This window comes from Aulonocara stuartgranti (genome assembly GCF_965226115.1).
Source record: "Aulonocara stuartgranti genome assembly, chromosome: 5".
NCBI classification, from domain to species: domain Eukaryota; kingdom Metazoa; phylum Chordata; class Actinopteri; order Cichliformes; family Cichlidae; genus Aulonocara; species Aulonocara stuartgranti.
Genome location: NC_138943.1, coordinates 10,487,281 through 10,508,045, shown reverse-complemented (window position 1 = coordinate 10,508,045; position 20,765 = coordinate 10,487,281). Strand labels below are relative to the sequence as shown.

Genomic DNA, 20,765 nt, shown 5'->3' with positions numbered 1-20,765 from the left:
TCGTACCTTTCCACTCCCCTTTTTCTCCCTCCTCGCGCTCACAGACACATAACGTGTATGGCAGTCCATTCTCCCTGCAACACGGACTACACTGCCCATGATGCTACATTCTTTAGAGCTATGCTTGTAGCATTTTGTCTGTTAGCTTAGCACAACAACAACAACAACGAAAAGGGCTCTCTCACCCAGGAAACACACAGTCGCAGAGAGAGAGAGAGCGTCGCCCTGTAACCATGGCAACCGTAACGCTGCCGCCTGGAACGACAGAACGTAGCTGTCAAACAAAACCCAAACAGTCCTGACCCGCGACAAAATGAAACAGGAAAGTACCGCAGTGTAATCCATTTATTTCAACAAAGTAACTGTATTCTGAATACCACCTTTTTAAACGGTAACTGTAACGGAATACAGTTACTCATATTTTGTATTTTAAATACGTAACGGCGGTACATGTATTCCGTTACTCCCCAACACTGCACTTAAGGTATAGAGAACAATGTTATCGTTAGCCCAATGTGCAGCCATTATCTGGGTCATCCTGCTGTTAAACAAGTTGCATCATTAATATACCAGCGTCCTGAAGTTATTTAACAGTTTTACTACAATGCAATTTTCTCATTTTAGCTTGTTAATAGACAACATTTAATCTGGAGAAATGTCAAGCTTAGATCCTAAAACCTGAAATCATTTCTTTGTCTCATGTAATGCCGTAAAAACCAGCATCTGGTTTATAGCTGAGGAGGGTGATTTCAAGTGACCTCTGTCGACGGCTACTGGTTGATTACCATGAAATTTGTAAACAGATAGTTATGATTAATATTTAGTACCATTGTCACCATCATTAGGTGAAATTTCAACATTGTGTTAAATATTATGTTGTACAACAGCGTGGCAAATTTGTTTTAGTTCATAGGTCACATAACACTTGCCTTAGCAACCCTGTGTGTTTATACAAGGACATAATCAGTAATACTTCATACAGCAATTGATTAAAAAAAATGTGTTTGTCTCCAAAATCTGTTCTCAGTCCCTTATGCATGCTAATATCAGGGTTATGGTTTTAATGGATGAGTCTAATATATTCATGTAATTCTTATGCATCAGTTTCAATTAGTTTTTTCTAGCCGTGGCCCTGTCTGATGTCTTAGAGAGAGAATATCCTCGATATGATCTTCCCACACACCTGCTGTTCAAACCTTCTGTTTGCAAGGGGTATCCACTCGGAGGAAAGTTCGGTTAATAGGAAAAGGCACTAAATTGGCTTGATTCAGACAGATGAAAAACTGAAGGGCTGCACCAAGGCTAAATATAAGATCAATCAAGATCATTGTTAGAGGTATCATGGTGAAGTGCAAGAATAAAAATACTGTGATGAAAGTGTCCATGATATGCCCACTTCAAGTACAGTGTACTTATTATTATCATGCTAACACATAACACTGAGGTGGTAACTGTTTTAAAAATTTTGAGTGATCTGGAGACTGTTTCATAATAGAAAGCCTCATAAATAAAATCTCTTGGGCCACTTCTGCTCCCCAACATGGATCTCACAATCTCAACAGTAAAATAAAGGATTTTACTTTCAAACCTGCATTTTTATCCAGGCCAGACTTTCTGCAGTAAGGCCATATCTAGATTTCCCTTTAGACAAATATATAAATCACTTCAGCATGAACAATAGCTCATTCATTCAAACCTGATTCATTCATAAGTGATATAGGGCTTTTTTTAGACTTCATATTTTATCCTGGTTTAAACTGTGTTAGTAATTTAATTTATTTGACCCATTTAAAGCTGTATGTTATTGTTTTCTGTCTCTTGGTAAGTAGGACAAACTGTCGAATTCCTCGCAGACTGATGGGTTTCTCTAAAAACAAACGTGTGTGTGTAAAATCCTGAAAACGTCAGAGAATATCTTGGATTCTCCAGGAGCTGACTCAGATCATCTCCTGATGGAAGAACGTCTTATTTTGTTTCCGACTCTCAGTGAAAATGAAATTTGCTCGTGTCGTATGCTAAGTGCTTTTTCTGTCAGTGTGACGTCTGAGTGAAGCAGGAGAAACTGAGAGAGTTGAGATCTAAATTCCCGAAATAAGAGGGCTTTATTATCCTATTGTTAAAAACTTATTTTTTTCTTTCATTGCAGAGATTAATCCTTCAGCAGGAGCAAAGGCACATGCCCTGTGTTAAGTATTTGGTTTCTCTTTATGATTGTTTTCATTCCTCACATGACTTTTCTCAATGCAACTGCATAGCCTGTGATTTGATTTTGAAGATCTCAGAAATTAACAGAAAAAATGTTCTGCTCATGACATAAAAAATTAATTCAAATTACACAACTGGGATCATGTGTGTGTCCGTGCAGGGGTGAAAGATGTAGGCTGAGCTTGATAAAATGGATGGATCAGAGTGTGATGTGTCATGTGGACAGTCACGATAATCAGAGGGATGGTGCTGTGGAGGAGGTCAGGCTGCTATCACTGGGTATTTTATAAGTGTACTGCCATTATTGTGTATGAATTATGTCAGTTATGTTTTGTGTAAACACTATGTCAAAGCAATTAGGTGGCAGTTTACTGCTTTTATAAACATATACCATGTGACTACAGTCATGCTAAGAAAGAATATTCCCTCTTTATCAACTCCGTATCTGGTTTTATATAGTAAGGTTATATTAAGGTCTCGTAATTAGGTAAATATCACCTGAGCTCAAGAACAACACATGACCTAATGACAGAATGCAGAAGCAGTATGTGAAAAAGTCAGAATTCATCAGTCTCTCATATGTTATGGAGGAATTTTTGGCCCATTCTTCACACTGCTGCCTCGGTTTGTTGAGGTCTCACTACTTAATTTGGTTAAGGTCTGGACAGACATTATTATCCTGTTGCATGATCCAATTTTGGCCAAGCTTTAGCTCTCTCACATTTGACTCTATAAATTTAATTTTTTTGGCCATTTTACAGCTTTATTTGAAAGGGTACAATGAAGAGTGACAGGAAAGCAGAGGGAGCAAGAGAGGTGAAGACATGCGTCTCCATTTTCCCAAAAGGTTGATTCTGTTCATTTGGACATAGTGTTTTCAGAACATCACATCAAGAAGGCTCTGAGTAAATGTGATTATCCCAGCTGGACATTTGTCAAAGCTGGGAAGGCACCTAAAGAATGCTCCAGCCGGACAGAAGGATAACTGCTGCCTAAGCAAAAACCCGTAGTGATCCCGTATATGTCAGGAGTATCGGAAGAGTCTCCGTGGCTTTTAAACCTCAAAAACACACTGCGCCAAAAACTGGTCCACCCCAAGGATCGGGTCCCCCGACACAAACAGAGTAACATAGTGTACGCTGTCAAGTGCCAGGATTTATACATCGAGGAAACCAAACAACCTCCGGCGAAGCGGATGACACAACACAGAAGAGCTACCTCGTCAGGCCAGGACTCTGCAGTCTATTTACACCTACAGGCCAGTGGACACTCTTTCAATGATGAGGATGTACACATCCTGGACAGGGAGGAATGTTGGTTTGAGCGCGGAGTCAAGGAGGCCTTTTATGTGAAAAGGGAAAGACCATCTCTGAATCAAGGAGGGGGTCTAAGGGTACATCTTTCGCCATCTTACAATGCTGTGATTGCAGCCATTCCCCAACTCTCTGTGAATGGTACTCATGGCCATTGATCAATGTTCATGAGAATTTGTATATTAATGATCAAGGAACTGACCTCCCAGCCCATTGTTCATTCAGTAGTGCTAGTTTCAGTTATTATGGGGAAACCTGCAGTCAGCTGAGACTGAAGAAGTCACCTGAATGAGTGATGAAATGTTTCTCCCACTGAAAACGCTACGTTCAGAGGAACAGAATCAACTTTTTGGGATTTGCTTACCTGGATGATTGAGCGTGCTTCAAGACATCTCCATTTTGTTTTTATCTGTCCAAAGGACATTGGTCCAGAATACTTGTGATTCTTCCAGATGCAGCTTTGCAAACTTAAGCTGTGCCACTAATATGTTTTCATTTGAAATCTTTTTCTCTCCATTTCGGCCCTCCGTCCACACTTAGGGCAAGGAAAAGCTTAGTTTCCCTTGCCCTTTTTGGGCACAATCAAGGTTCAAGGTTCAAGGTTCTTTATTTGTCACATGCATAGTTATACAAGTATAACACACAGTGAAATGTAGCCTGACACGCTCCTCGACATGTGCAAAAAAAAAAAGTGTATGAATGTAGTTAGGAAGCACTCAGTTTAGAGCAAGTGTGTGAATTTGGCATGTTGTATAGAGCATTTTGAGTAATCTGGGAGAGTGAAAAAAAAAAAAGTCCAATCACTCTCTGAACAGAGTTTCGTCATGTTACTTTTGCACTAATATGCTTCGGCACATGTTGTTATTACATGGCTTGATCAAGGCACACATTAGGCTGACATCTGGGGCCAGAGCTGAAACTGTTTTGGGCCAGCAAAGGACCACCAGTGTGTCTGCAACTGGCCTTGTGCTGGCCCATGTGTGGGCCACCTCTGGCAAATCAGATCTGGGCCACCATCACTCTTTGCGGTATGTGGGCCATGTGTAATCACATTGTGTGGGCCAGATCCGGGCCATACCAATGTTGCTATGTGGGTATTGGTAGCTGGCTTAAATGTTTTCTATTTGTTAATAATCATTCTCAATGTAGAATGATGAGCTTTTGATTGTTTTTAAATGCCCTAATAACCCTTCCCAGATTGATGTGTTTCTAAGATTATTGCTCATTTCCTGATTGGCATTGTGTTAGCATACACCTGAATGTTCTAAACCAGCAAACTGTCCAGCAAATGTCTGCTCCCACGGATCAAGTGCATTTGATTAAAGGCATCTCTTGCTACTCACCTGTTATTCCCTAATTCCTGTACGCACTACTTTAGCATCTTGATTTAGGTTTTTGATCAATTCTGTATCAGTTGCATGAAGCTTTTTCATTTTTGACTGCACCCCCCCCCCAAGAAAAACCCCACCTCTCGTGCTCACTAAAATTAAACCCCCTGCACTCCTCATGCTTGCAGATGCCTGCAGCTTCTTACTAAACTCACATAGAAAATTGTAGCTGCAGATGACTTGTGACCATCAGTTCCAAGTCACAAGTTTGGATGCCAGCTTGTGTGTGACTTCACTAACGTAAAAAGCACAAGATTTTTAGTTTGTATTTGATTTGAGATTTTTCTTTTTTACAGTCATTGAATCCAACAACGCAAGTGCTTGAAAATGAGTTTATTTGACGAGTCAAAGAGGAAGAGTGGGCATTCTTTTACAATGAAAACATTTTCTAAAATTCTTTTCTTGATAAAATGTTATGAATATGGATATATCAGAGAGTAAAAAATATTGCTTTTTTTAACCATAGGCATTCTTTTAAAGTAAAAACACTTTTGTTAAGTACAGAATTCTTCCAAAGCGAGAATACTTGTATGCATAAAGGTTTACAAAAGCAACATTTGAAGAGAGTAACAAACATTTATTTCATGTAGTTAATCGAGAAATTGCTTTCAGGTTTTTATTATTACATTGTTGAATTTTGCTATGATCCTATTCATCTATTAACTCTGATGTTGGTCACTTAACACCGAAATACAACCTGAGGACTCCTGTTACATTAAATCAAACTTCTACGTGTGTAAAATAGTTTATTACGAGTGTTTGTAAAATTTGAGTGGGAGCCATGAAATTATATTTGCTGTTATCAACAAACATACTAAGCAATCAAGGAGAAAAAGAGAGAAGGCTTTTCTCACTTCTCTGTTGTGAACCTCGTCGGCTCTTTCCTCCTTCCTGTGAGCCTGAAATTTACCTTAAGGTGACATGTTGATAGATGTCTCGGTTCCTAAAACGAAGAAGAGCAATGAGAAAAGAGGAGGCTCGCTGGAAGAGCTCTTCACTCGTGACGTATCAAAGAGGCATGACACACAGCTGGAAAACACATGCTAGGAGAAGACCGCATAAATAAGTGATGCTTTTGTATTCATGACCTTTACCATTTGTGTGATAAAAAAAAATTATAATAGAGAAAAATGGATCATATTCAAATCCTTCCTTCCTTTAAAATGAAACCTGTGAGCAAGGATGTCTCATTTCGTTAATTTCCTAGTACCTCATGTTCTCTGTTTGAATGAAGGTGTGAGATATGAGGGCAGAAGTGAGTAAATGAGGATGTAAACTTACACATGAAGCAAAGGTGGAGAGAATAAGAGTAAACTAACAGAGTAGGGGTTTGTCTCCCTCTGGTGACTGGAAGGCACACTTCTCTGCATCTAGTGACAGAAACAAATCCTGACTGTGAACACTAATCAAACAGCTGCCTCCTTATTATCAGAGTTGATGAAAAATAGACCAGCTTGGTTTTTACATCACAGTGGAAGCTGAGAAACAGAGTTTTGAGTGAGTTAACAGTCTCTGAGATCTCACTGAAGTTCACTGTCTGAGTGTCAGAATCAGGAATTCTCCACTGATCCATCACCGCTTTGGTGATTGTGTGTGTGTTGCATCATGCCTACATTCTTTGCAGATCCCAGTGGTGCAAACACACACATGTTCACGCACACACGATCAAGCAGGTGTGAGAAAACTGGGCTGCTTTTATTGTTGTTCAAAGTGTTTGCATCAATGATCAGACGATCCATATTTATTGCAACAGGCAATCAAACCACTGCTTTTGTTTGTGCTTTTGCTCATGCCTTTTATTGTTCACTGTGATCAGTAGTTTGTAGACTAGACTAGAGCAGTGCCCACTTGGAGAAAGTGTACCCCATGCTTTTTTTCAGATTTCCCTTAAATGCTTTACAATCATAAGGTGACTGTTTTAACTCTTTCCCCCATAAAGATGACATTTGAAGACCTCCCTGTACCATTAATGATGAGTTTTCATACCTCAGTTTATATAGATAAAGATGCGGTTTGACAGCCATTTGAGAAGTTTCCAGGTTTTTCCAAGGGTGGCTGCATAGGCAGAGCTCCCCCTCACTAACTTCTGATGCAAACCAAGTGATTTTGTTTTGTAAGCAAGCCTAAACTACAATACAAACCATTCAGTTCAAAAAGGAACTTGTAGGGTTACTCCTAGGCTTTCCAGAGGAAAAGAGTTAACAGAAACAACACAGCTGCAAGGATACACTCGCTGAAAAAAGTGTGTGACCGTGTTTCTACAAAACAGGCAGATCATAATAAATTAAATAAAACATTAAAAAATGCGTCGTGTACCTGTCCAGTTACCTTTGAAACCAGTGAGTAACGACATTTTTTGAAAAGAAATGTTAAGTACTTTTTGTTCAGCTCTCATATGTTTTCACATCCCTTTAAAAGCCTGTTTCAAGGTAAAGACTGTTTGAGAGTTAAAGCTAGAAATAGCTTTTGGTTAGGGTTAGGTATGCTCGAGCCCTCTCTGGAACCATAAATCAGTTCCAGAGAGGGCTGGAATCTTTTTTTTTTTTTGGTTGGTTTTTTTGGTTCCTTATTCACAACTCTGTGAATCTGCATCACTCAGTGTTTATTGGCCTTTTTTTTTTTGCATAAATGTTAAAAGCTCTAAAGTGTTTGGAAGTGAGGACTGCTGCCACTGTTGTTAGTGCAACTGTTATAGATGTGACATCATGGCAGTATGAGGTCAACACACATACAGGAACAAGTCAACACTCTGTAACTCTTCTGCAATCAGAGGCTGACTTCATCCTTCAACCAGCCTCTCTCTCTGTGTGTGTGTGTGTGTGTGTGTGTGTGTGTGTGTGTGTGTGTGTGTGTGTGCGCGCGTTGGTCAGCGTTGCGTGTTGATTGCACCTCGTTACGGCAGAAAGCAGCTGGATGGTGATGGTGGGAGTGTGTGTGTTTGTTTGTTTTGTTTGTTTCAGTCGGAGGCGGATGGGTGAGTGAGTGTGTGTGTGTGTTTATAGGGTATTGCCTCAAGTTGCATTTGATGGTTGCACTGGAGAGCAATGAAACCACAGAGACACACACACACACACAACACACACACACGCACACACACACACTTGAGATATAACATAGGCGTTAATGTAAATACAGAAGAAACATAAATATTGTTTAGGTTTATATAAACTGATGTCAAAAACTTTTCTCTTTGACTCTGAAAATTCAAACATTCTTTCTTTTTGTCTTTTTTTTTTATACATTTAAGAAGCTTTCATTTATTTTCTTAATTAAAATGAAACATCAGGAAGTCAGAGTATCTGTTCAGCTGCATGCAGCTTTAATACGAGTCAGTGAGGACAAACTGCTCGTCAGTCTAACTGAGCAGTCACAGCTTCTCCGGTGAATCATTTGTGTCATGTTGCAGTTTTGTTTTTGTTTTTTTTTCACAGAGCATTTGGTGTTTTGAATTATTTTGTGGTACAGTTTCTCGGGTATCCTGTCAGCCAAACTTTTGCACTTACATTTACACCATTGGACTGTCCAGAATCACCATCAGGCTGATTCTAAACTGTCCAATGATGCAAATACAGAGGCAAGCTTTAGATGGTCTGGACATGTGCAGAGGAATGCAGTTTCCAGGTAGAAGGAAAAGAAGAAGACCACAGAGACATGGTAACCCCTAAAGGGAGCAGCCGAAACAACATTCACACAGAATGTTGGAAGACGGGATAAGAAAAAGATCCGTTATTGTGATTGAGGAGTAATCACTGAGCATTTATGCCTTTTTCTTATTGGGATAGTTGCCCAAAGTTCTGAACCTCATTTTTAAATAGAACACTGCAAGCTAAATGGACTGTATTCCTCTTTTTTTTTCACCATATGAGGGAAACTGTCACTGTTAAATATTCAATCTCCAAGACTGAGCATGAAAGGAGGAACTGGGGTGGTTGCCAAGTGGCTTGCAGATGTAGATTATATGATATTTGCCAGTAGGGTGTGTAGAAAGGCCGCAGCTGATTTGGGCTAGCACAGAAATCAGCAGATTTCACTTTCTGGCTTCTGTGAACTAATGTGACCGCACAATTACATCAGATTGCAGACAGTTAACATTTAGATGGCTTTTTAATGGTGCTTTCAATTCATAAATTTCATGACAAAAACACCTAGTGACTGTCATATACAATCCTAGATCCCAGCAGCGGTCATAGAGCAAGACACAAAGTACAGACGGAACAGGTTGCCATTCTTACCCACAGTCATTTTAGAGTCACCAGTTAACCAAAGCCCATGCATGTCTTTGGTACCTGGAGAGAATCCAGGGAGAACATGCAAACTCCACAAAAACCCCAGACTGGATCTGAACCCAGGACCTTCTTGCTGTGAGGTCACAGTGCTAACATGTGCTACACTGTTCAAGGACACACGGTTGCTTCTGAAATGTAAATCACTGTTTTTAATGCCCACAAATTCTCTCTATGTAAAACGATTCATAATTAATAAATAATAAATCCTTTTATTTATTTAAAAAAATCTGACTTTCACCAAACAAACTCTCTAAAGAAGCAACAAATAAAACAGCCGAGCTCCGTCAGCTTTCAGCTAAAAACATCAGAACCTGAATCATTAAAATAACCCTCACGTCTGCTTCTCTGCTGCTATTTATACTGTAACAGGGTTATGTTTGGGCAAATGAGGCGAAGATCTGAGGGTCCCATGAGAGGAAGAGTCTGACTGTTAATTAGCTGCTGATGTAACACACCTGGGGAGGCGCGTGCTGAGAGGAGCTGAGTTTTATGATTGGACTGGATGAATGGCCGAGTTGGTTTCACTTTGAGTCCCACTTAGGTTGATGTTAGGTGGAGCTTTTCTGACTTCATGCAACAATAACGTAAATCATAAAGGTGCAACCACATCCGAGAGAGATCATCTTCTAGGAAGAAAAAAAACTGCCACATTTCTTAAGTTTAAATTGTCCTCTGTATATTTCAAAAGGAATATTGTACTTTTTCTTTTTTATGACTATATCTTTGTACAAAAATGACAGGTAAACCCCTGATTTCAATTTTTTGGCCAACATTCCTGATTAAAAATTATAATAATAAAACAAAATTGTGTTTGGTTAAAGTTTTTTGTCACATTTCAGTTTCTATGGAATTCAGCAAGGTGAAAATTGATGTTGTGTTATCTTAACTAACAGATAAGGTAACGACTGAATGGTTCACAGAGCGACAGCAGAATTAGAGAAAAGCCCAAAAATGAAATCAGCTTTTAAGGTAAAAAGCACAAACCCAACTTCAAGCAGCACAAATCAAATTGTTCAGCTAAGCTGTCGATTTGCATTTCATAGGTCTTCCTGAAAAGTACTGAGAGAGTTTGTTAATACGTTAGTTACAGGCAGGAGTGGACAGCCTGTAACTTTATGGCTAAAGTGCACGGTGACCTGCAAATATAAAGAAAAGAAAACAAACAAATGAATAATAACAAAAAGACATGGCAACATCTGTCGTACAGATGTCCAACACACCTTATAACATTTTAAACTAGAACATTATAAGACTCTCAATCTTGAAGCACAATGTGAACAAGAACTGAGTCCCTGCATCCAGAAGCATATATCGATCACATTATTTTGGACAATGGAAAGACAATTTCTCCTGATATTTTTTCCTGTGTCGATGTAATATATATTTGTTGACAATGTGATGCTAAATTTCCATTTTTACTTTGTGTCATATTGGTAAAAAAACCCAAACAAACAAAAAACCCCAATACCATAAAAGATCCTTGAAGTTGGATTCTGACTTCTAATTCAAAAGTTAATCAAGTCTACAAGTCTCAGCTCTTTGAAATGTTTTCAGTGCAAATTGTCCATAATTTTTAAGATAGCAAGCAAACAAACAGCGACAGACAACCCACGCCATTCAAAATAATTTCACGATGAGTTAAAAAAAAGGTTTAACTTGTCCAGCCAAAAGTAAATCCACTGAACACTGATTACCTGTTGTAGTCAAACGGCTACATACAGTGAAGATTGCTTCAGTCAAACACACACATGCATATAAAGTGTTACTGAATCAGAAATGGAAGATAGAAACCATCATGTAAAAATGTTATTGTTATAACAGCTAAAATCATTTGATATCTTAGTTCTTTAGTGAGATCTACTCCCTTTCTACACACAGCGTGGAGGTCAAAGTTCAGATACCTTCTTAAAACACAACTTCACATGTGCACACACAGTCATGTCACAGAGGATGGAGTCGTCATGCCAACAGCAGACATTACCGCTGGTTTCATCACAGAGACAATCCCAGGCTGGCCTCTGTGTGTGTGTGTGTGTGTGTGTGTGTGTGAGAGACTGTTTATACAGAACTACACCCCCAACACACACACACATGCATCCATACAGTATTTAAGTGTCTTCTTATCTCAGTTTTGCATCATCCCTGGTGACCTCTGTGTGTGTATGTGTGTGTGGGGATTACAAAGGAGGCTGAGACAAGATCAGGTCTCACTCTACAAAAAGAATCAAAGGAAAAGCACAACAATTATAACTGATAGGAATAATATGTACTGTAATGAGGCTATGGTGATTTTAATAATCTGAGGGATCATACTTTGAAGGCTTTAGTTGCTTTTCATTGCGAAGAGTACTTTGAAGTGATCGTCCCTTCTTGTGCAGCAACAATGGTTGTCTTTCATTTAGAGGTGCCAAAATCAGTTTCTAAATAACAGAAGAAGCACAGGGGTCTTGTGCTTGGATATGAACTCTTAAAGAAGTAACATATTTTAACGAGGGCTTATCAATGGCATATGATAGCATAAGAAAAATCTAAAATCCTGCTGTAAGTAATTTTCAATATGTGGAAATGTCTTTAATATTTATTCACTGTGTTCACTATTGAATAAATACGTAGGCTTTCATGGGTTTTGTAAACTTGTCCAGAATTGCTGATTTGCTATCAGATCAGCATTTCATAATGAAAGTTCAGCTCATGCCTATTAAATCTTTCATTTATTTTTATTTTTTCATTTTTAACTTTTTTTTTCTGCTGCCATCCATGCAAATTCCATTCATTTAAAAAAAAATCCTGTTAATGTATTCTAATATGAAATCACACACAGATTAATTTTAGAAACAAGTCTATTAAAGTTTATGTAGCCTATTAGCACCTAAACAATATTTCATAAAGCAGGAAAACCCAAAACAGATCAGTCTGCAAATGTAATTCAGCTGTTTATAGGAACTTTTGTAATTGTTTCTCAATCATCAAGAAATCCATGAAACTGAATTTTTTATGCTCATCTGCTCATTAAAATACTTCTTCAGTCCTTTAAATAGACAAAGTTGATCGTGCCATACTGTTGTTTACAGTACATTTTATAGTGAAGTGCCCGGACTTCACAGCTCTGAGTCACGGTCACAGTGCTGTTCATTTCTGGATGAATCATTTTCTTTATTGCAAAGTCTAAAAATTACTTATTGCGTTCATGGAGTGCTAACTTTGCACTCTCCAGCTGTGGTATAGAGTCAGGGGAGTCCAGAAACTAGCTCCCTGCAGCTTTTTAATAAATGTTTACAGTCTGATCAAATGGCCATTTCTATAACATAACACAGAAGAAAAAAGGCAGGACCATCCTGTGGTGAACAGTGTAAGAGAAAAGTTTTGCTAAAAAGAATGGGACTTGTAATGTGCTTAGATGAAAGTAGCAACTATGTAACCACAACTATGAACTATGAACTCTGCAAACTTAACTGGAAGAAAAAGCATCGCTTGGGTGACCAAAGGCTCAACTTTCCACAAAGCCAGTAAAAATTGTTAAAAAAGGACGAAAAAGCTTTCATGTGCTTGAAAATCTGATTTGCTGCCACCTCTCCAGCACCAGCATGCACTAAATGGAAAACCATCTACTATCTGTACTAAATGGAGAACGCATTTAAAATCACTCTGTACAGAAGGACATCCTAGACCTCCACTCACTAAAATGGATTCTGCTTTTACTTTGAGACAGATTCACAGTCAAAATTATTTATACAGAAATCCATTTTTATTTGTTTGTTTATTTGTGAACTGCAGGGGATTGCAGTTTTGTCTTCCATAGACTGTATATAAATGATGGCCATGGCAAGGGACTCCTCTGGTTGCAAAAAAACAAACTTGTGAGCTTGCTAAACACTTTTTTGTTTCAGATAGTAGTTTCAATTCAAACCTTGAATGTAGGATGAGGTTAATTTGCTGGTAACTTGATGCTTTTAGAGTCAAAAAAAGTGCATAAAGCAGCGTATGCTTTATGTTTTAATAAGTTGTTACTTTATGGTCATCAGTTGTCAAGAGCAACATTCAAAGCACTCAACTGGAGGCATTACAAAGCCTGATGATGTCATGGTGGCTACATCCATCTTTCAAATACAGTCTATAGATCTCATAGACATTTGCCTAAATGTAGGTGGAGAGTATAATACAGACACAATAGCAACATTAATTGGAAAAAACAAAACAAAACATCAGGCCTACAGTGATATACAGTCCCTAAAAAGAAAGGTTATATACTGTTTATTGCTGTGAGTTTTAAAAGTGAGAGACCATAAATGCATGTAAACAGTTGATTATGTAATGAACAAAACCTGTTATATTGCACTTAGATGTGGTGGCACCAAGTGGCCTAGTTGTAATACATGAAAGTACACCTATAATATTCATGTAGCTCTTAAATATAGCCAATAGGAAACACTACTGTGGAAAAAAAATCAGCTATCAATTGATTTATGCAGCACTTAGCACAGACCACAGAGCGAACAGGTCCCAGGCGAAGAATACGCTCAAGGGTGTTTTATTGTCTAACCACCTCAGGGCTTTAACGGTCTTTAAAAGCTCCCACTGTTAGCCAAATTTTAAACTCAGTGTGTTTCCCTGAGGCTCAACAGATCAGGATGCCCTGAAGCGAAACACAGAGAGGGAGAGACAGACACAGAGAGAGAGAGAGACCACCAGAACAAAGCAGAGACCAGCAGCGGGTCCAAATACAGGAAGTCGATTGAAAGCTATAATACACAGACAGCTTGACTGCAGCTTTAGTCAGCTGGAGATCAAAATATCAGTGTCACAGCAGCACAGGTGTTAGACAGGTGGTAATCCAGAGACTAAGGACGGTGTGTGTCAGAAAAGAGAACAAATGTGTGTGTTTTAAATGAGTGTGTGTCTCTGCGTGTGCGAGTTTGTGCATGCTGTGGAGTGTTGTTCTCGGTCTGTGTGTGTTCTTGTGGCAGGCCGTAGTTGAGTCAGACACTTGGCCTCTGATTTCATCACGTCGGTTATGAAAGAGACAGTAAAGTTTAACACACACACATCAGACACACACATTCCTCTGTTTCTTCAATATTTCATCATGTGGCATAAAAACACGCTAACCATGTGGAGATAACCTGCTATGTGTGTGTGTGTGTGTGCGCATGTGTATATAACCAGGTCACTCATTCTCTTTACCTGTCACTTGAAATCTGTCCAATCAGAGCAGAGCTGCATATACTCAGAGGTGACAGGTCACCACACATGGGAAATCTACTTAACAAGGATGGGATCTCATTTCCTGTGGAGCAGCTGGTGTCTGTCTGTGATTACTGTGAGGATTAAAGGACAAGTTTGCCCACAGGTCCATACACACATGCTGCTCCTTCTGTTCTTCCTATCTGAGATGCTGTATAATACCCACAGCCCTCATTATGTGTAAAAATGACTCCTAAAGTTCAACTGAACATAATATAAAGCTCAGGCACTCTAAGTCAAACAAATCAGGAGCAGAGTTTCCGCATTTCTATTCTGTGCTGAGATACATATTACCTGTGCTGAGTAACGACATTCATTCGAGTAGACGCTGTTTTATTTTTCTCCTAAAGTGAAATAAAAATGTATATATTTGTAAACAAAAAAGAAAAGATTTTACACATAAATATGATTTTTTTTAAAATAAAATTATTTTAAATCATAAACTTCTTTTTGACTTTTTCCATTTAACTTTAATTTTGTTTGCTGGAGTGATAGTTTGTTTGTCCACGCTTACTTTTGTCCCTTTATTAGGTACACCCGTTCAGCTGCTTATTTAGGCATGTGGACATGGTCAATACAACCAAGCATGTGAATTAGGAAGAAAGGTGATTTTTAGTCACACTGAACGTTGCATGGTTGATGATGCCAATGTTTTAGAAACTGCTGATCTTCTAAAGCAGATGAGCTTCAGCAGCGTGTGACAAATGCCACAGATGCAACTCCTGTCTGCTAAGAATGGGAAACTGAAACTATAATTTGTATAGGCTCACTAAAATTGGACAACTGAAGGTTGGAAAAATGTTGTGCAGTGTGAGAAATCTGGATTTCTGCTGCAGCATTTGCATGGCAGAGTCAAAATTTGGCGTAAACATGATGAAACACCACTGCCTCCGTGTGTTGTGAATCGGAGATTTAGGTCATGGCTGGGGCTGACAAATCTGCAGTAACTGAAGAAAAAAAAGAATACAAAGAAAATATGAGCTTGAGTACATTCATGTATAGGGTGCAATCATTGTTTAATGTGTAAAAGTGAAGGGATTCACATTACATTTTTGTAATTCAATGGATTCTGTTACTAATAAAGAAAAATGTCATTTACTGCATATACTGCATTAACCTGTGTGCAGATCTGGGCGAGGCGGGGAGGGGCTGAGGCATGTCAGCTGAAATCAAACAGGAGAACGTCACTGGAAACAAAACAAAAATTTAATTAAAGCCAAACGATACGTAAACAAAGCTGAATTCACGTGTTTAAACTGTGTTGGATTGTTAGAACACTGAATGATAATTTGTCATCTCAGACAGGTTGTTTATGGATCTAAATATACCCGAAAATGTCAGAGAGCTGCAATAATACACACATGTGCAGTGCAGTGCTGGTGAGAGGTGTGTTTCATAGGTTTTAATGCCTGAAAAAACAATCAGACTCAGACAAACCGACACAAACAAGTGCAACTGCTGAGTGTCTGATTGCTCCAGGCTGAAAGGAGATTAAGGTGAGGGGTCAACAGGTGTCTGAAGCTGTGCAGGTCAGCAGTCTGTCTGAATGACTCCAGATTACAGACAATATTGCGATTAGTCTGTGAGTGCCAGAGGAAAACCTCCTAGCTAGTTGATGGTGTTAATCAGAATCAGAATGAATTGTTTTCATATGTAAACAATGGGATTGTGTTTGTAACAATCTAAACATTGTACATGAATGTTGGATTGTCTATAATTTAGCAGCAATATAGAAAGTTTAATAACTTTCTTCAAGCAGCAAATGATGAGTTTTCCATCCTAACAAATTTACTGATTCTTTTTTTTTACTGTTAAGACTTAGCATAAATTTTCAAAATATTTCCAAAGACATAAAACTTACGTGAATAGGTTATCAAAACAGCTGGATTCTTCTCATTCTTTTAGCTTTGCGGAACCAGGAGGGGGTGGGGAGTCTTCAGGTTCCCTTTTCTGTGAAACTGTGTGTTCAGCGCAGCTGCCATTAACTTGGGATAAACTGGTGCATTTTTATAGACAAAGGAGGCCTGTCAAAACCCTGGAAATCATTAATAACCTTCCTTTCTGTGGTCTTCATCAGAAGTTTACATACACTTATGGGCATAAATCTCATGGAAATGTTTTTTAGCTGTTCTGTTGGTTCCGGACAGGATTTAAATGGGCTAATATTTGACCGCTCTTCCTTTGTAAACAACAAGCTGGGAATTTCTCCTTGGCGGATCTTCACTGAGTTCTTTGAATTTTCCCATTGCTCTGAGTATTGGCCGATTTCACGAGTGCTATCAAACAAGAACTTTTTATGCTGGCAAAGAGAAACTACCAGTTCTCATCACTCATGTCATATTTGAACCAACATGTTTTTAACCATGTGTAGACTAGAGAAAATACAAAATAAACTAACTTATACATGGAATTCTTATCTTTAAGGTTCTACAGTGATTCTACTCTGGAAAAAGAACATTTCAACCATTAAAAGCCCCAAATTACTATGATATTCAAGCCTATGATGATTGTGTGTAAACTTCTGATCACAACTGTACATCACTAGTGAAAAGACTGTGTTCACTCAGTCTGACACACATGTTGCATTTCTGCTTTCCTAAAAAATGTTCATTTTATTCACGTTTTTTGTCCTCTTTTTGTCTCAGTTTTAGTAACTGCTTCTCGCCTGTGGAAGAAACTTCCAGGTGACTTAAGAACAGACACAAACTTAAAGAGTTCCTACAAAACCTTTCACTGTTTTTGTGATGAGTCATATTTTGCACCTAACGATAATACTCTGTTTGGATTAAATGTGAAAAAAAGACATTAAGCCACAGATTTCACAAGCAGTGAAATTTTTTTATAGTCTTACATGATAAGAGTAGCCACTTCCTGTTAATTCATAGACAATGAGCATTTATTTAAGGAAACACAAAATAATGAAATATGAAGTAGCTGCTCTTTTATTGGTAAACAGTCATAATATAAAGCAGCTTCACTCCCCCGTTTAATAAAAGTTTAAATCATTTTTACTTTTTATCAGGAGTTTCTGTATGAAATTGCATTCTTTCCTTTCGTAACTAGCTTTGTGCAACTTATTCAACAACGTGATACATTTTTTGTTGAATCATACATTTCACAAGTTATCTTCAGTGTTTATGACACAAGCGGCTCTTTTGTGAAATCTGACTATTGCAGCTTCTGACGTCACATCAGTGCTGTTACAATATTTTCAAAATAGTTTGTTAACACCTGCTTTTTCAGAGAGCTGCCTCCCTTTCACATTAGTTGGAAAATGTCTTGTTCTCTTCAGGATAAGACCAAAGAGGTTTGACACAAAATGATCTGCAAATATCACACCCCCAGATACTTTCTACTTTGGCATAAAAAGGAGCTTTTGGTAAAAGGCATTTAGAAACTGTGACTCAAACTATGAAAGTAGACACTAATGATGTAACTTGCGTTATAAAAAAGAAAGCTCTGAAATGACTATGTTGCTATTTTCTTTTTCATTAAAGCCATTCAAGGACATCTTGTGATCCTTCCTGCTGGAAGAAGTCACTTTCATTAGGACTGAAATGTCTCAGGATTAAAAGTTATAATCAGAATAACTTTGTTTTGATTAGCAGAGACCAATATAGCAATACAGAAGTTGGCCAGGTGGGTGTCACAAATAATAAACAACCCACAGCACAACAAAATAGTTTAGGAACAATAAAGGTAACATGTAATATACTCCCCTTTGACTTTTTAGCTACACCTGTTCGAGTACCTGTTAACACAAATCAGACACAAGGCAGCAGCTCAATGAATTGAGGCACGTAGACGTGATCCAGAGGACCTGATGAAGTTCAAACTGAGCAAAAGAATTGGGACGAAATGTGATTTTAGTGACTTTGAACAAGGCGTGTTTGGTGGTGGTGCCAGATGAGCTGGTCTGGGATTCCCCTACACGGCCATTTCTAGGGCTTCAGGGGTGAATGACCAGACTGCTTTGAACTGACAGGAAGATAAGAGTAAATTAAAAAACACAACAAAAAACACACACAGAAGTAGAATAAGTAAAAGATTAAAAAAATGTTTTCTGGCCTGATGAGTCTTTTTGCTGCAACATACAGATAGTAGGCTCAAATATTTGGCAATAATACGAAAGCACGGATCTGCTGGTGGTGGTGTAAAGGACATTTTCTTGGAGCCCCTTATTATGACCCGAGCATCATTTAACACCATGGCCTACCTGAGTACTGTTGCTGAACATGTCCATCCTTTAATGCCTATAGGGTCTGATGGCTGCATCCAGCAGGATGACGCGTCATGTCACAAATCTCAAAACTTGTCAGACTGATTTCTTGAACATGATAATGTGTTCATTGTACACATGGAAATACACCTGACTAATGTTTGCAACTGTGTGATGCTATGAATACGGACATACCTAAATGTCGAAGGAATGGTTCCAGCACCTTGTTGAATCTTTGCCATGAAGAATTAAGACAGTTCTGAGAGCACAAGGGGGTTCAAAGCTGTACTGGCAAGATGTACCTAATTTTCCAGTGAGTGTATTAATGGAAAACTGATACTTAATTAAATTCTGGTTATTAATAATTTAATGTTAACAAACAATTAACTGATAACAATGTTTAGTGATTGGTTTACATCTGTTTGCAGGGGTCACTGTAAAGTTGTAAATTATATTTACCTCTGTAAATGGTTAACACTGTGTAGCTCATTTATAAGCATTGCTTGAATGGAAACTGATATTTATAGTACTTGATTGAAAGAACGGATATTTAGGGAAGTGCAATGATAGCGTCGCAAAACAAGCTTGTGAGCTTGGAGTCCTCTTTTATTCACTCTTTAGTTTTGGTTTCACTTTTTTGGTGACCTCGAGTTACTCTCCCTGTCTGAATAGGTTTAGGGAAAGACTATGGTGTGGGTTAAAACCTGATGAGTTAGTAGTGAAACCTGTATCACTATTGCCACCACAAATGAGTCACAGGAAAAATGCTAAAGGAAACCCCGTGGGTGTCTCTGAAATGACAGCAGGGTTCAGTAAATGGCAGTATCTGATGCCCTTGGGATAAGAACAGGTTCACTGATCACCAATAACCCTCACTATAGTACGCTTTATCTGCTGTAAAATACTACACACTAATATCTTACTCATAAAGTAATTATTTGATGTGTATGAAGATTTTTAAACATTGTTTTATGTAAACTAATAAAGTTTTAATTATTGATCAGTTGGCCATTTACAAGCAATAGTTATCCAACTTAAGGGTTTCCAGGGAGTGCTGGAGCCTATCCCAGCTGCTATAGGGTGTGAAGCAGAGTAGCAGTTCATCACAGGACAAACACACAGAGAGACAATCGTTCAGACAGTGGGAGAAAGCTGAATCATTCTGAAGAAACCCACACAGGGAGAACATACATCCTCACAATGAGTGGTGTGACAGAAGTGTTAACCACCTTACCCCAAAAAGTCAAACAAATACAACAATTGGTTGAAAATGAAGATTTGTTAGAAGCATTTGGGGGATTTTTTGGACTCTTTAAGCTGAAAACTCCTCTTTACTTTCAGATTTTTAGAATTTTAGCAGTTTAAATCAGGGGTGTCAAACTCAAATACACAGTGGGCCAAAATTCAAAACTGGAACAAAGTCGCGGGCTAACGTTAATATTTATTGAAATATATTTATTCCTCCAGATATAAGAATGAATCTTTTCTTATGGACTCAAACACGTTTTGCTGAAAAACTGAATATGGAACAAGCAAAACTTAATACTAAACAATATATATATTAGCTGTATAATACCAGTAGGCCAGCTCTAATAGTAATTTGGTATGGCTCCGCGGGCCAAAGTTTGACACCTATGGTTTAGATTATCTCACTGCGTTTGTCCTGCTCCATATAATCTCATATGGAGACGGTGCCCCACATGTTGACTTACTTTAGTGAAGTCATGTGAGCCTCACAGGAATGTGTGGTTCATAAAGAGGCATCACTGAACCCCAAAATGCTTACCAGCTGCTGATATGAAGCAGATTAAACATTTCATGCAACAGAAGAACTGAATGCACGAGTGCACATTTATTATAAATAAAATAAACTATTTGTTCTTCATATGATCCATTTCAAACCGGTTTATTAAAGTTACGTATACCCAAATTTCACTCTGCGCCTTCCATATTGTACTACTCAAAAACATTTCCCCACCTCTAGTTTGTTGGGATCTCATTTAGCTGCTCTAATGGGTCAAACTTTGTCGAGGTCTTTCCTTTAATCAGTCACCGCTCTGCCATGCCAACCGTCTATTTTCTGACGACTGCTCGATACAGGATTGCAACATCG

The 20,765-nt window shown here is 38.4% G+C and overlaps 1 long non-coding RNA gene across 1 annotated transcript; it reads right to left on the bottom strand.

The window, feature by feature from the left end:
• Window positions 1–14,845: 14,845 nt before the first annotated feature.
• On the bottom strand, window positions 14,846–20,714 carry LOC309706013. The gene is made up of 4 exons (XR_014276658.1): window positions 20,631–20,714; window positions 16,295–16,391; window positions 15,551–15,620; window positions 14,846–15,380 (listed from the first exon to the last, which is right to left on the bottom strand). It is a non-coding gene; the product is annotated as an uncharacterized lncRNA (long non-coding RNA).
• Between the last annotated feature and the right edge of the window lie 51 nt (window positions 20,715–20,765).